The sequence below is a fragment of the Triturus cristatus genome, chromosome 3_2 (assembly GCF_964204655.1).
Source record: "Triturus cristatus chromosome 3_2, aTriCri1.1, whole genome shotgun sequence".
Taxonomy (NCBI): Eukaryota; Metazoa; Chordata; class Amphibia; order Caudata; family Salamandridae; genus Triturus; species Triturus cristatus.
Window position 1 is genome coordinate 28,431,404 of NC_140584.1, and position 15,949 is coordinate 28,447,352.

Genomic DNA, 15,949 nt, shown 5'->3' on the forward strand with positions numbered 1-15,949 from the left:
GAATGTTTGTGAGGACATTCGCTAAGTAACTTTGGTATTGGTGAAATGTTTGCTCAGAAACAATTAACAAAGAGTAGTGGATGTTCTACATCCGATAGCCTACAACAGACCAACCATATAGTATTCAGTTTGGAGCCATTAAGTGTTGAAATATAAATAATGCATGTCCACATCTACATCATCTTCTGAGTTCTACTGCACATAGAGGGTTTTAAAGGTAATGGTTGATAAACACATTGTAATAGTGGAAACATTCATTGGCCAGTTGGTGGGCTTGACCATCCCTTGTAGCACTGGAACGCATTGAATTCATTGTGCCAATTTGTTTTTCAATAGAGTCCTACTAAATTGCTTTCTCATGGCTACTTTCACGTCTTTATTCCTTAGACAGTAAATAAGCAGATTTAGAAGAGGAGTAACTACTGTATTGAAGATGCCAATGAATTTGTTGATCTCAATAGAGTGTCCAGGTGATGGCCTTATATATATGAAGATCACTGTTCCGTACAAAATCACTATCACTGTAAAGAGGGAAGCACAGGTGGAGAAGGCCTTCTTTCTTCCCTTCTGGGGTGGGGTCCTTAGAATAGTGGAGACAATGAAGACTTAGGAAACTGTGGTTGCTAGGAAGGAAGGCAGGATGGCTCAGCAACTAAATATGAAAACGACATACTCCATCGTGTGGGGATCAATGCACGAGAGTTTTAGTCATGGTGCTAAATCACAGAACAAATGATCGACTATGTATTGACGACAAAAGGGGAGTTTAGATTAAAAATATAACCACTAAAAGCATAGATAGGAATGCAACCAACTAGGAGGCAGACATAGCCTGGAGGCAAATCTTCTAAATTATGATGGTGGTGTAACTCAGTGGGTTGAAAATGGCAAAGTAATGGTCAACAGTCATCACACCCAGAAGAAAGAACTCAGTGGTACCCAAACTAACATAGAAGTATTGCTGAGTGAAGCAGCCAGGTAAAGAGATGCTATTCTTTGAAGAAAGGTGGATAACATCTTGATTGGTTGATGAGTAAAAGATGTCAACAATTGACAGGTAAGAGAGCAGAAAGTACACTGGAGTTTGAAGACATTGTTCTAACTTTACAAGAGTGATGATGGTGATGTTGACAGTCGGAGTGAGATTATAAATAGACAGGACTATGAAGAAGAGGAATATCTGAAGATCTGCACCAATGGGAATCGCAAAAGCAGGATATTGATCACATTTGTATGGTTGTCCATCTTTTTCCCTTTTTAGCTTTGCAACAGATCTTCAGTGTGTCATTAATGAAAACATTCACAGGGAAACAGGAATCTGTACAGAAACATATTAAGTCATCTGGTGTGATGTATATATTTTATTTCAACAGTTCATCATAAATTAGCAAACATAATCATGAACTAGGATATAAAATGTTGAGAACAGTATAGCTAATCAGATTTCAAAGAGCATAAAAGTGCCAAGACAATCTGTTTTAATATAACAGGCATTTCTACAAACCCAATCATTAAATTGCCACTAGCATTTTGAATTGTACACACAATTGAGGGATAGGGAATGCACGTTAAAAATGCATCATTAGATAGGGTTCAATTTTTACTGTTGACCCTCAACAACATTCTGCGCCGACAACAGAGACTACTTCTGTACTTGGCTTTTCACACTGTAACAAGTGACTGAACACCCCGATATCATTGTTTTGATATTTTGTAGTGCATTTTCTAAGTACACAAGAGCACAATGGTAGCATGCCTAAAAGAAGTAGAGAAAAGAAGTCAATAGCTGTCCATGGTTTAGCTAGTTGGAGAATGGCAACATGTACTGTTTATGTGACTTGAATACTTTTTTGTGCTGTGAACATTTTATTGGGATGAGGAAGAAATTTATTAAACTCTTGTTACTGCAGCTGGGCTTCGTACAATGCCGACCAGCTTATTTGTGCCTGCAAATGCTATTGAACATTTACATATGTGCTGTAATGTCCCGATTTCTGCTGGCCGTTATTAATTGCAGGAAGCAGCTGTAGCCTGCAATCGAAAATGTAAATGGAATTGACTGTGCATTCGATGATTGTATCTGTATTTATGTACTGTAGTTTTTAAGCTTTTTAACTTGTTTGAACTTCTTTTACTGGTTTTTTAACCATTTTCGCTTTTATGATTCAAGTGTGAATGTGAATAAAGCTTACTTGACCTGACTTGAATAGCTCTTGAGATATTCCAGCTATGTCCTTACTGTATTTATAGAGTCTTCTTTTACTAGGCCATAGCTGAGTATCCTATTGCTCTGGAGTGATATGGCTTGACCTTGAGCTGTTTCCTCAGGCTGTCATTTCTAGTTCTCATTACAGAGGGAGCTTCAGTCCTATTCTCTGCACTATACAGTGTCTTACCTGTTTGGCTTTCTGCAACCATCGACATTTGTGTCCTTCAGCTCATCCCATTGGAAGGACATGATACATTTTCTTAGACCAAGAACAAAGGCAATATATTTTCCATGTATTTTCTCACACAGCTTTCACACTTGTGCATGAGTATGTGTTCCATCCAAATGGTCCATTTTCATTTGACGGATGCTCCCATTCAGTTTTGTCTATTTCACCTATCAAGAGCACATAGATCCTCATAATGTTCTTGTAGATTTTCATTGTTCTTGTTAGTCAAACTGAAATCTTCATTGGGGTCTACATCCTTCACTGGTGTTCGCACAGCATTTTCAATTCCTCTCTCAGCCAACTAACATTCCTAGATGCCCTCAAAACTGCCCTCAGGACTGGGCAGATACTATCTCTTCTCAGAAAACCTACCGTAGACATTGACAACGGTGCCAACATCCACTCCATCAGCCACCTCTCCTTCATGAAAGAAATCATTGAGAAAGCAGTCTCCACTTTCACAAGCAGATCAACAAGGGCAATCTTCAGTATGACAACCAATTTAGGTTCAGACCATGCTGTAGCAATAAGACAGCTACTTGACAATGCCTACCTTGTGAATGACAGAAATTATCCCTGCCTCTCGACCTTGCTCAACCTTTCTGCAGCAAACAGTCACCCATCAACACTAGCAATATGCAAGGTTGTCTCTGACACAGTCCTGCAATAAATCACCTCATTGCCAACAATTTGTGCAGATAGGAATCAGAAGGTCGCAGAATTTCCTCAGTACAGATCCCCAGGGATCCTTCCCTTTGCTTGTCGTTTTTAGGTCGACCCTAGAGGCAGTGCACATGCACTGCTCTGTGATGCATGCTGTAATCCCTCTGGGGGCTTTGACACACCCACTGTGTTTTCATTGGTTGCTTGGTCTACCTTTACAAAATCCATTGCTTTCGTTGGTCAATAGTGTACATTTGTCCTGCCTTGTGGCTGTTTTGTTCCTGCCCTGGTGGCAGCCCCTGCTACATGGATCCTTTCATTATTAGCCATATGTTTTGTATTACTCCACTACTTTTTCTTTACCCCCTCTCCTTGCCTCTCAGTGCCACACAGTGCTGCCCCATTTCCTGTGCCCTGCGTGCTCAGCTGGCTTGCACAGTACAAGAATGTACAAATTGGAGGGGTGTATATATACAGGTAGCTTGCTGTAAACGCTGGACAATATTTGGACATTCTAAAAACCCCAGGTAATGCTGTGCTTAGGGGAGCCCATTTTTGTCATGTTTGGCGATTAATGTTCGTGCAGGAGAGTGAATGCAAGCGACACAAAGTTACCTTTCCATTTTTTTGTTGCCTGAAAACCTCTGGACACATAAGCACATGTTCTTTGCAGCAGGCATCTTAATCCTCTGCACTACTTTAGCATGAGTGGAAACAACCACTAAATAGAACTCCAATCTCTCTCCAGCAGAAACATTAATCGCCAAAGTTACCTTTACATTTTTATTGTTGCCTAAAAATCTCTAGACACACAAGGAACTCTGCACTTGGTGCTTTTTAAATCCCTGTTATTTCTCACCCCACCTCCTTCCTCACCCTCAAGGTCAGCGCCAGGTGCTGCTGCACCAGGCGCACCGCCCTGGAGCCTGCCCTGTACGGAGGGAGCGGAGGCTAGTCGGTCTTCTGGGCAAACTTCATGACTGCGTGCACCAAGCTGGGAAAGAGGATTACAGAGTAAGAACAGAATTTCTTTTACCTTCAATGTCTTGTTTGGTGGCCTGAGATACTAATGTACATACTGGTGGAGTGAACTGTTAAATTGTTTTTGTACCCTTACTTACTTTGCCCACAATTTGGATGGTTACCCCAACTGCCTTTTTAATTTTTGCATGTAAAAATGGGGGGTTGGGCCTATTACTAGCACCCCGACTGGGCCTCTTATAAAGTGATAACTACAATTAGTGTCCGGGTGCTCTAGTCAAATTATAATATTTCTTTTAAAGAACCACATTTACAATTATAGTGGCCTTGGTGGTTTATTTCACACTCATTTTTTGCATTTTAAACAATCATAGCATGTCTTCCTTAGAAGGGCAATTTCTCTCTTTTTTACATATATACATTTCACAGTGAAATGATTTAAAATGCAAAAGCAAAGTAGAGCACCCAGACACTAATTGTAGTTAACACTTTTTAATTTTTGCAGCATACAATCTTTAGTCACCATTGTTTTTTCTACCCAAAGAGTGGTCCAAATTGTGGCTAGCTAAAACTTCAGTTACGCGAATGCTCCATTACCTTCACAGAACACAATTTCATCAATTTCGTGGGTTTGGCTTCTGGATAGTGCATATATGTGGCCACCCAACATCCCTGCAAACATTGTGTACGTGTGATGTTTACCGAACATCCTTACCCTCAAAACCATGCTCCATAAATCCACTACATACAACACATTTTGAAATGTTATAATGACATGCCACACAATTCAACCTACACACACTTACGCACCACATCATTCCGCTCTTGACACACAATTGCAAACCAATAACATGAACTACACATACTTCCACTCCACTCCAAACCATATAATTATACTCCACACACCACAATTCAACTCCATATAATTTCACAACACATAATTACACTCCAACTTACATTTCAGGTATAGCCAAGTTTGAGACGCTTTGTGAATCTGGCCAAACTGATTTGCATTATTTTCCAAAGTTTGGGGGAGATGTAAGAGAAAGATCTTCCACCCCATTTGGTCTTCTGGACACGTGGAACTGTTAGGAGACTTGTGTCTTAAAGTCCAGCTCATAATGTAGGAGGTTAATAATGCTCCAATAATATAGGTGCCCTTCTCATTAATTGCCCGGTGTATCAGACACAGTGCCTTAAATGTAATTCTATGCTCCTTGGGAAGCATGTGTAAAGAGGTCAAGGCTCTCATGGCTGATGAACCATTAGGTATCTTGCAGATAGTTCTGACCACGGCATTTTGCAACTTCTGGAGTCTTTTTTCAACTGATTTGGGGGAGCCCGGATATAGGGAGATCAAGATCAGAGAGATAAGATCAGTGACTGGACAACCACTCTTCTACAAGAAATGGGCGGTAGAGCCAGAATTTTTTTCAGGGCCTTCAACATGACAAAACAGGAGCAAGTCAACTTTTTGGCTTGGGCTTCCATTAAAAGGGAACTGTACAGCCACATAGCCAAGCTTTTATAGGGGAAGGTGGGAAGGGTACAGTCCCTAGTCTATATGTCGAACCCAACAATGGTACTGGGAAACACCCCTCCCCCAGTGTCATCAGTTCGCTTTATTTAATTTCAGTGAGCAGCTTGCGATTCAGTGGGCCACTTTCTCAAGTCATGAGCCTAACTGATGCTGAGAACCCTCACTTGAAGCAAGGGAGACAACAAGCTGCGTATTGTCAGCATAGGACAAAATAGACACTCTGAATTCCTTAACAATGGGGGCCAGTGGTCTGACATTGATATTAAAAAGACTGGGTGCAGAACCCTGCGGGACTCCATACTTAAAAGGAACAGTCTCAGGATAACAGCGAGGTTCACCGATCTGGAATGATCTTTCTTTTAAAAATGACACCAGGGGAGGAGCCTAGCGCGCAACCAAGATGGACGCGTAGGCACAGAGCTCCCGAGACCCTCGCAGCCTCCCACGTCTATCCTGACCACTATCCTGTTATCTTGAAGGGGTAACACGGGTGAACTGATGCTGAGGTGGCTCCCGTTCTCGGAATTTCGATCGGACTTCGGGAACTGTGCCTATGTGGCTTCCAAGATTGAGGCCAACACCGTGACGACGCCCCGAACTCAAGTTGGCATTGTTCCCGAGTTGCAGTTGAACAACAACGGGCCTGGATCTTTGAGTTGGTTCGCCACTTTAGTTTCACTTTCGGTCTCGATTCTCCTCCACGACTCCAGCAGCGGATGTGCGCAGAGGGACTGTACCTAGACTGGACGACGATCGCTGGCCTGAGGGGACTGCCAACCACTGCTTGGTGCGACCTCCCCAAGGAGATCCCAGCGCCTCACAGCCTGTGCTGGATTTTGCGGTCCCACTGAGTAATGACAGGCCGGTCAGACAACGACTTGCAAAAGTCTAGAGCGACCCGGAGAGGCGGCTATGCTCAAACCAACAACATGGATCGCTACGCACAACAGAAGGGATCCCCCGGTTTATCGAGTGGACCTCCAGACGGGACCAAGGAAGGCTCGTCTTCCTCGACGGAATTGACACTACAGGACGTCATGGGTGCCATTGATGCCATGAAAGCTGCTGTCGGCCAACAATTTGATTCCTTGGCCCACAAACTGGACACTGTGTTGATCGATGTCAATCTGATTAGAGCGGACTTGTTGAAAACTAATGAGAAGGTCAAATCGCTGGATCTCACGACTTCAAGCCTGACTACTGATGTGTCTGGCCTCCAGACCGAGGTCCACAACCTGCGGACCTCCAATGATCTCTTTGTCAAGAGACTGGAGGATTTTGAAAGTAGGGCCCGACGGAACAACGTGCGCATCATCGGTGTGCCGGAGCGATCGGAGGAGGAATCAACCGCTCTATTTGTGGAAGACCTGATTTTGAATAAACTTGCGCCGAAAGGACTGAGTAAATATTTTATGGTTGAACGGGCCCACAGAGTTCCGGGAGGTAAACCGAAGCCAGGGGTTCCACCGCGGCCTATCATTGCCAGGATCTTTAACTTTAGGGACCGGACGCAATTCTGCAGACCTCCCGTGTGAATGGCCCGACGAAGTACGAGAATGTGGATATTAGCTTTTATCCAGACTTCGCACAATCGGTCCAAAAGCAAAGAATGGGCTTTCTGTCTGTTAAGCGGCGACTGAGGGACATGGGCCTAAAGTACTCTATGCTCTTCCCGGCCAAGTTGCGTGTTGAATTAGCAGAACGGACCTATTTTTTTGATCGGCCCGAGGCGGCTGGGGACTGGTTGGACACTTTGCAACGTTGCCGTAATAATGAGGAGCGGACCGCAGACGAGGGTAGCGGACCGGAAGGACAACTGTGAGCGCTCAAGTGCTGATTCCTGGACGGGATCGTGTTCACCTCAGACTTTGGTTTGATGTTATTGTATTGTGTTCTCTTTCCTTCATAAATTTGCGGGCTGCGGGGTAACTGGTGAGACTCTTCCTCCTAAGGGGTTTTTCTTTTCGTAGAGTAGGTTTGATGTTGGGGCGACAGGCACACTGCAAGTTGGGGGGGCTGATTGGTCTTGTGCAGGGGTGCAGGGTGGGGGGGTGTGTGACGGGAGTTGGGTGGGTGGGGGTAGAGTTGTGGGATGGGGTTGTTTCAGTTTAATACAAGGCAATAGGTTTTCTGTTTCGTGTTCTCGCTGTAGATGGGGGAATCTTTGCATCGGAGATGGGGGGTAGGGGATTACGTGTGTTGACGTGGAACGTCAACGGGTTAGGGGATCGATTGAAGCAGGGGGTGGTGCTGCAGTACTTGAAGCGTCTTTCGCCCGATGTAGTGTTACTGCAGGAAACGCATTTAATAGGACAGTCCTGCCAAGCCATGAATAGGAGGGGCTACCGTTTGGTCGCTCACTCTGGTTTCACTTCTGGCTCTAGGGAAGTGGGGATTCTGGTTAGAGCTTCTCTCCCACTAGAAGTTGATGACGTCATACACGATGTAAGGGGATGCTATGTTGCGTTGGTGGGCCGGTGGGATTGGAAGGTCTTATTGCTGGTCTCTGTCTATGTCCCCCTGGGCTGCAAACTACCACCTTTGCCGATTTGGGGCGGTTGCTACTCGGACTCCCGGAGGGCCTCCTGCTTGTGGGTGGCGATTTCAATTCTGTGGTTTCGGGGAGAGAGGATCGGTATCCACCCAGGGACCTCCCCGGGGCGCATTCTTGGTTGGGTGGCTTTCTCAGCACTATGGGGCTTATGGACTGTTGGAGGTTGCTGCACCCGGGGCTAACCCAATATACGTTTCACTCTGGTGCCCACGGCTCTTTATCTAGACTGGATTATGTGCTGATGCCGGCTGCCCAAGCTCAGATGATTAGGGAAGTTACACACCTTGCCCGAGGCATTTCAGATCACTCCCCACTGTTCCTACACCTGGAGGTTGCCTTGGGGAAGGCGGGGAGGGTGGCGCCGATTAACCCCTGGTATTTGCGAAACCCCAAAACTCGTGCTCTTCTGGTTAAGTCACTGGACCATTATTTTACAGAAAATCAGGGGTCGGTCACTTCGGCTGTAACCTTATGGGAAGCCTTCAAGACGATCATACGTGGGCAGGCCCTCTCTTTGATTTCTTTAGCCAAGAAACGTAAAAATGAGGAGGTGGTGCGCCTTGAGTCTGACATAGCTGAGTTGGAGGAGGATCTGGGACGGGGTGTCACGCGTGACAAGCTCCATGCCCTCCGCCTTAAGCAGTCGGACTATAGGGCGCTTGTTACTGATGCTGCTAAACACATGAGCCGCGAACAACAGGGACGCCTGTATGATGTTGGCGACAAGGCCGGAAAGTTGATTGCGTGGCTGGACAGAAGGGAGAGTGCTAAGCGAGTGGTTCCGGTGATTGTGCGTGCCGATGGTGTGAGTGTGTCGGATACTGCGGAGATTGTGAATTGTTTTGCGGAGCACCTTCGTGAGGTGTACTCTCGGGTCTCTGATAGACCTGAAGAGGACTCTCACCTACTGCTGCGAGATATCGCGTTGCCGTGTCTCTCTGACGAGGATAGGGGTTTGATGGATGCAGCATTGACAAGTGATGAGATAGCTTTGGCGATTCGCTCTGTTCGCTCCGGTAAGGCTCTTGGTCCCAATGGCCTTCCGATCGAACTTTATAAGCTTCGGCCTGATAAGTTGGCACCGTATCTCCGGGAGATGTTTATTGCGTCCCGTGATGTCGGCTCCCTTCCCCGTGACCAACGCCTTGCCACTATTGTGGTGATTCATAAAGAGGGAAAGCCACGCGATCGCTGTGCGTCATATAGACCTATATCGCTTCTGAAAGCTGAACCAAAGATACTCGCCAAGGTGTTGGCTAACCGCCTGATTAAAGTTATCGGAGACCTGGTTCACCCGGATCAGTCTGGTTTCATCCCACATCGTAACACCGCTCTGAACTTGCGGCGCCTCCACGGAGTTTTAGCGAGAGTGGATTCTTTACAGGAGCCTACCATTTTGGCGTCTTTGGACGCCACAATGGCGTTTGACACGCTGGAATGGTCTTATCTTTGGGCGGCACTGGCTAAGTTTGGTTTCGGGCCTGGATTCATCGGATGGGTGAAGTTGCTATATGAGGATCCGCTGGCGCAGGTGGTGGTGAACGGTAGAGTGTCTCACTCCTTTGTGCTTGGTAGGGGCACACGACAGGGCTGCCCCTTGTCCCCACTTCTTTTTGCTCTTGCGTTGGAACCCCTTGCAGCATGGTTACGGTGGGAACCCTCTTTGAAAGGTATTCAATGGACACCGACCTTTGAGGATCGCGTGTCACTCTATGCAGACGACATTCTGCTCTATCTTACATCCCCGCGGAGGTCCTTGATTGTATTGTTTGATGTGTTAAACTTCTTCGGTCGTAATTCTGGGCTCATTATTAACTGGTTGAAATCCTGCGTTTACGTGCTTGTCGGCGATCCCCCTCTTCTCCCCCGCGGGTGTCCAATCCCGATATCGCATTGCGGATTCAAATATTTGGGCGTCTATATGTCATTGAACCCCGCGGTTCATTATGCTCGGAATCTATTGCCCCCGCTCCAACGGCTGAAGGCCGATGTTGCTCGCTGGCGGAAGCTTCCACTTTCGCCGCTCGGCCGGGCGGCCTTATTCAAGATGATGTCTCTTCCGCGTTTCTTATATGCCTTACAGAATACGTTATATGTGGTGCCTGCGTGGTATTTCAGTGAGGTAGAGAGTCTACAGAGGCAGCTGATCTGGGGTGGAAGATCGCGGATCGCGCTCGCTAAATTGACCCTCCCGTGGTATGACGGGGGCATAGCTCTCCCAGACATCCGGAGGTACTACTGGGCGTCCCAGCTGGTGGCGGTGAATCATGGGACGTACGGCCCGGCTGTGAATCCTGCCTACGAGATGGATAAACTACTGTTGCCAGGCGGAGATTACAATAGAGCGCTTTATTCCGCGTCTGGCGGTGTCAAGTTGACGAGTCCCACGAACTCAACGGTACGTGCCTGGCACTGTGCCGGTGCCGCTACTGGCTGGAAGGGCCGTCTGTCTCGCGCGACTCCACTATATGCTTCGGACAGGCTGGGCGGCCTGTGGAGGACGAAGGGTTTTGAGAAATGGGAAATGATTGGTATTTCTCGGGTGAGTGATCTTTGGGCGAGGGGTGCTTTTAAGACGTTTGAAGAGCTTAAGGTGGAGTACAAGCTGCATGACAGGGAATTCTTTCGTTATGCGCAGATTCGTCATGCATTGCGCTCGGCTTTCCCGACTCCGGGGGCTATCCCTGAATCCTCTCTGTTAGAGGACCGCATACTCGATGGATATCTCCCTGATAGTACCATCTACCTGATTTATAAAAAACTGATTAACACTCGTGCGGACCTCCTCACGCATTTGAGAGAGGTCTGGATCGCCGATGGTCTGGAGTTAGACGACGAGGATTGGACCGCCGCTATAGCTTCACCGAGGGAGGTGGCCATACCGGCTCGCCTTCGATTTGTACAGTTGAAGATACTACACAGGGTCTATGTTACTGGCCCTCGATTGCTTCATATGGGGTATTCCGTTGATGGTTTGTGTAGACGCGGCTGTGGTCTTCTCGGTACTTTTCTTCACATTCTCTGGGAGTGCCCGATGGTGGCGCGTTTCTGGGCTGCGGTACATGCAGTAATGGAAGAGGTGACGGGGGTGGCGTTGTATCCCGAGGCTCGGCGATGTGTGTTGAATGTATGGGAGCCGACTGATTGCAGGGTGGAGCAAGAGCGCTGGGTAACTCTGGGCAACATGATTGCCAAGAGGGACATTGCACAGTTGTGGGGCCCCCATAGGCCGCCCACGGTGTCGAAATGGAAGGAAAATATGGACTGGTGTATGTTCAGAGAGAAGACGGTGTATGTGGCTAGAGGCAAACCTAAGGCATGGAGGAGGATGTGGGGCCCGTGGAACTCCTATCGCGGGTACATTTGCACCCCCCCTTGGAGGTCACTTTAGACATACCATTGTCCCCCTAGCTGTGATGTTCCCGGTTCTTACTGAACTATACGAATGGTAGTTGGCCTTCTTCCTGCCCCCCCCCCCTGATTTCCTCGACGTGAGTTGGGGTATAGTAAATTGCGTCACTGTTACTGTCCCCCGCCTGCGAGGGCACATGCCTGTGATAGCGGAATCTTTGCCTTGTTTTTGTTTCGTTTTGTTTATTTTGCTTTATCATCCAGAAAATGAAACCTTCTTGTTGATCTGATGGGTATTGGGGAAGTTCGTACCCTGTTCATGTATGACCCGCCCATGTCTTCATTAGTGAACTTGATATGTAATTTGTTTAATTGGTAATCTTTTTTACACTAGCGGCTGGTCCCTGTGGTTGTAGGCCCATGTTTGTACATATTTCTTGTGTTAAATAAAGGTTTTTAAAAAAAAAATAAAAAAAATGGCACCAGCGATTCTAGAGCTGAACTCCTTAAACTAATTTCTCTCAAACTTAGTGCCAAGGTCTCATGCTCAACCTTGTCGATTGCTGCACTAAGATCAAGGAGAATAATGGCTGTCACTGCTCCCTTATCTAGGATTTGTTTTATGTCAGTTACCACCAGTAGCGCTGACTCCATACTGTGCTTTGGACGACATCCATTCTGGGGGTCATCCAGAAGCGTATTATCCTCTAGATGCTGATTGATGTGTTTCTCTAGAACTTTCCCTAATACCGAAGGCAGATATACAGGCTTAAAGTTTTTTTAACAGAGACTTGACTGCCGTGTGTTTCCATTCACATGGAGCTATGTCTGAGGAGGTTGAAAGATTTAGGGGCATATTAACAAGGGCCATATCGCCGCTTTTCTGGCTTTAAAAGTCAGAAAAGCTGCGAAAATGTCATCGCCCTATCAACAATGCGGTGCTAACATGCATTAGCGCATGTTAGCAGCCGTTCTCCACACGCCTAGCCTCGCATCTCTAATGAGATGCAAAGAAGGCGTTCCCAAAGAAAACAACAGGGAAAAAGTCGGTAACCGCACATCGCGGTATTTACAAGCCGTGCCCTGACACCCATAGCATTATTAAAAGCCACGGTTATCGCCGGTATCTAACGTCTGATAAATTTCAGACTTGTCTATCTGTTCAATGGGAGGTGGATCGAATGGCTGAGTCCAAATCTCCATATTAACAACATTTCCTTTAGCGCCATCCTGTTGTCACTGGTTTTCGGACGGTAATGTGGAATATCGCCGTAAATCGCCGGATTTCACATCGCCTGTTAGCCAAGCGTTGTAAATACCCCGCTAACACGGTGATGTGAACCGGCGACAGACGGTGATGATGACAAATGCGATAAACGCGTTTAGCGATTATTATCGCCTTTTGTTGTTGATATGCCCCATAGTAGATTCTGAATGATAGGAAAAACTTCTTGGCTCCCATGTGAAAGAATGTGGGGAGGGGTGGGGTCTAGAGGGAAGCCTGATTTCACTTTCCCAAATAGGTTAGATAGCTCCCTAAACCGCAGCTTACCCCCTTGCCAAGTACCATCTTAAAGGTGCCTACTTTGCCGAATGGATACCCTTTGTGAGGAGGTTCCCTGGCAGTGTCAGTAAGGGTAAGTTTGGTGGCACAGCATTGTGCTGTGGACCATGATTCCACAATGGACTAGCCATTGGCCTTTGTTGGACATTTTGGTAATCCTACATTCATTAAAACGTTTCATAGTTTTGAAGACATTGGACATGCCATGTCTCTTTGATGTTATTGTATAGTTAGTGATGTGTGACTACAGTTGTGTTTGTTTCATCCCTGATTGGTGATCCAGTTGAAATTAAGATTATGATCTGACCTTAGGCATCCATTCAACACTTCCCTTTACCCTGTGTAACTCCAGGGCTGGCTCTATGTGGGAGGAAATCCAATTGGTGCTGACACTGTATTGGGTGTCATATTATAGCCTTATAACCCGCCGTAGCGGGCTATACCGGCCATTAAAGGCCTGCTCCAGCGTTAAAGGCCTGAGCCAAAGGCGAGGGCCTTTAACAAGGGAGTGGGACTTTAATGGCTGGTATAGCCCAGCTACAAAGGGCTATAAGCCTATTAGAACATTATGCCACCAGAGGGCAGAATGTTCTAACAAATAAAACAAAGGTCTCTCGGAGTTCGAGGGGATTTATATCCCCTCGGGCTCCAAGAGTCCATTGTAAAACAATATTGGAATGTTGCTTAGCGGGCTTTTACCGGTCCGTAGAAGCTCAGAGCCCCTCATTGTATTCAATGGAGTGCTCAAAATTCCAAAGTTCTAATATATGATAAGTATTTCAGCTTGGCCGGGCCACTGTCAACATCATTTAGGGTGCATTACTTCATATGATGTAGGTTATATATGTGTCTGTTATGTTGAAGTTAGATATTTGTTTATAAACACACGGAGAGTGTTAAATTGTCATACCTTGGTTGACATTTGTGTGGACATATGCCTATTTTCCTGTGTATACCTTACACCTACTTTATCTACTGTGTGACAAATTATGTTAGTGCTAGGTTAGCTTTCATGACTTACAATTACACATTACCTACACATGCACGGCACTTGGTTATGCTATTGGTTGTCCTTGATATAGTTCAATCCACAGGTCTTGTGCACATTGAGGTTTTCAGGCATTTTCTAAATGGACTGTGGTCAGGGCCTCTGCCCTTCTTGCTTCTTGTATTTCTGCAGAATAGGTATTCTTCTACTGGGTTTACATTGTCCCATTTCAATGCCTTTCACACTGATTATTTGTAATCCCATTTACTAGAGTTACCTTTGTATTGGACTCTCACCCATCATCCACATTGAGTTGTAGCAGAGAAGGTGTGTTTCAGTTTAATGACACATCCATCCAGATGTATATTTGCACACATCCTAGGGTCTGTTGTGATCTCAATGTGTGGGTGTCGGAGAGATTAATAGGTGTGATATTGATGAGGCAGTGCTGTAGTGTGATGCAATTTAATAACTGATTGTGAGATGTAAACCCATATCGATTTGTGTACAGTCTGCCTGTGCAGTGGCCGTGAATTGGCCAAGGGGGGCATCATAAAGATCTTTCTGGGTTATACATTTAAGACAATCCCAAAAAGGGTCCCACAAAATATGTTTCACCAAGGGACACAAAGCCCCTTGCCAGATCCATGGCTGGGTATCGATTTGCTGAGGGATCTATGGAAACAGGTAGGAGTATAACTTAACATCGGCTGCTTCCACGACAGTGTCGATTTTGAATGTAATCAAGCAGGTGCAGCAGCAGCAGCAGGATGTGTACGATTGGCTCCATGGTGGCACAGGATTTGTAGAGGTGAGAACAGGTGAGTTTTGGCCTTTGGCCTTACATCCCTCCCTTTCTGCCAGCTTAGATGTGGTGGTTGTACCACCATGTTTGTACCAGTTGTAAGGCAACTAATAATTGTTGGAGGGCGGACCACCAGTGTATCCACTAGCCCAGACTCATTGGCCTATTCCGATGCTGCTGAGGTCAGGATTTCTTGGTGGCACCGCAGTGGTCTTTTATCTATGTAACAGCATGTCTCGTAATACAGCGGTTCGAGTGACAGCGGTGCGGCAGTCAATCCAACACCATGGTATAACTTCAAGACCTTCAGGACACTATACTATTTACTTAATAAGTATAAGTGGATGGGCAGAATGCAATGACAGCAAGCTTACATTCAAACAAAAACTGCCTTTCAAACTTCCAAATTCATACCTTTTGTTTCTACAACTAAAGTTCTAAGGAGGATTTATGTACGAAAAGTGGTATTTGGAGATCCTCCTATACGGATCATCAGTGTTAAAGACTTCAAACGAGACTCAGAAATTCATCACCTCTGGTAATAGATGAAAGCACACTTGTCTTCATTCTGCTTACTACTTATGGACCACTTGTAATATCATAAAACATTTTGGGGATATGTTTCTTTAGATTAGTTCAGTACCTATATGTAAAAGAATTGATCAAGTATTTGTAGTGAGTGCAATGTATAATATCACTTATTTATAGTGACATACTGTGCATTTCTGATTGTTTTTCCCCATTTTTCAAGGAGGAAAATACAGTACATTGTTGATGGTGTACAAGTATGAAAGCTCTGAACAGTAAAAAAAAAAAAAAAAAATTAAATGCTATAATACAAGGTGAAATACTATTACAGCATAAGAAATGTCTACTGTTTTGTTTATAATATGTACTTATGCATTTCAGAAATTAAATATTTGTGTTAGTATTTCATTTTATAAAATTATAATTTATATTTAGGTTTCTTTTCTATATATAAAGATAAAAATCACCATCTATTGGAGTAATGTAGTATCCTAGTTAGTTCTTTGTGGTGTTCAACATACTTACATTGTCAAGTTA

General features: G+C 45.4%; 1 pseudogene; it reads right to left on the reverse strand.

Annotated features, from left to right (window-relative positions):
* Positions 1–309: 309 nt before the first annotated feature.
* Positions 310–1,245, reverse strand: LOC146856713 (olfactory receptor 6M1-like; annotated as a pseudogene).
* Between the last annotated feature and the right edge of the window lie 14,704 nt (positions 1,246–15,949).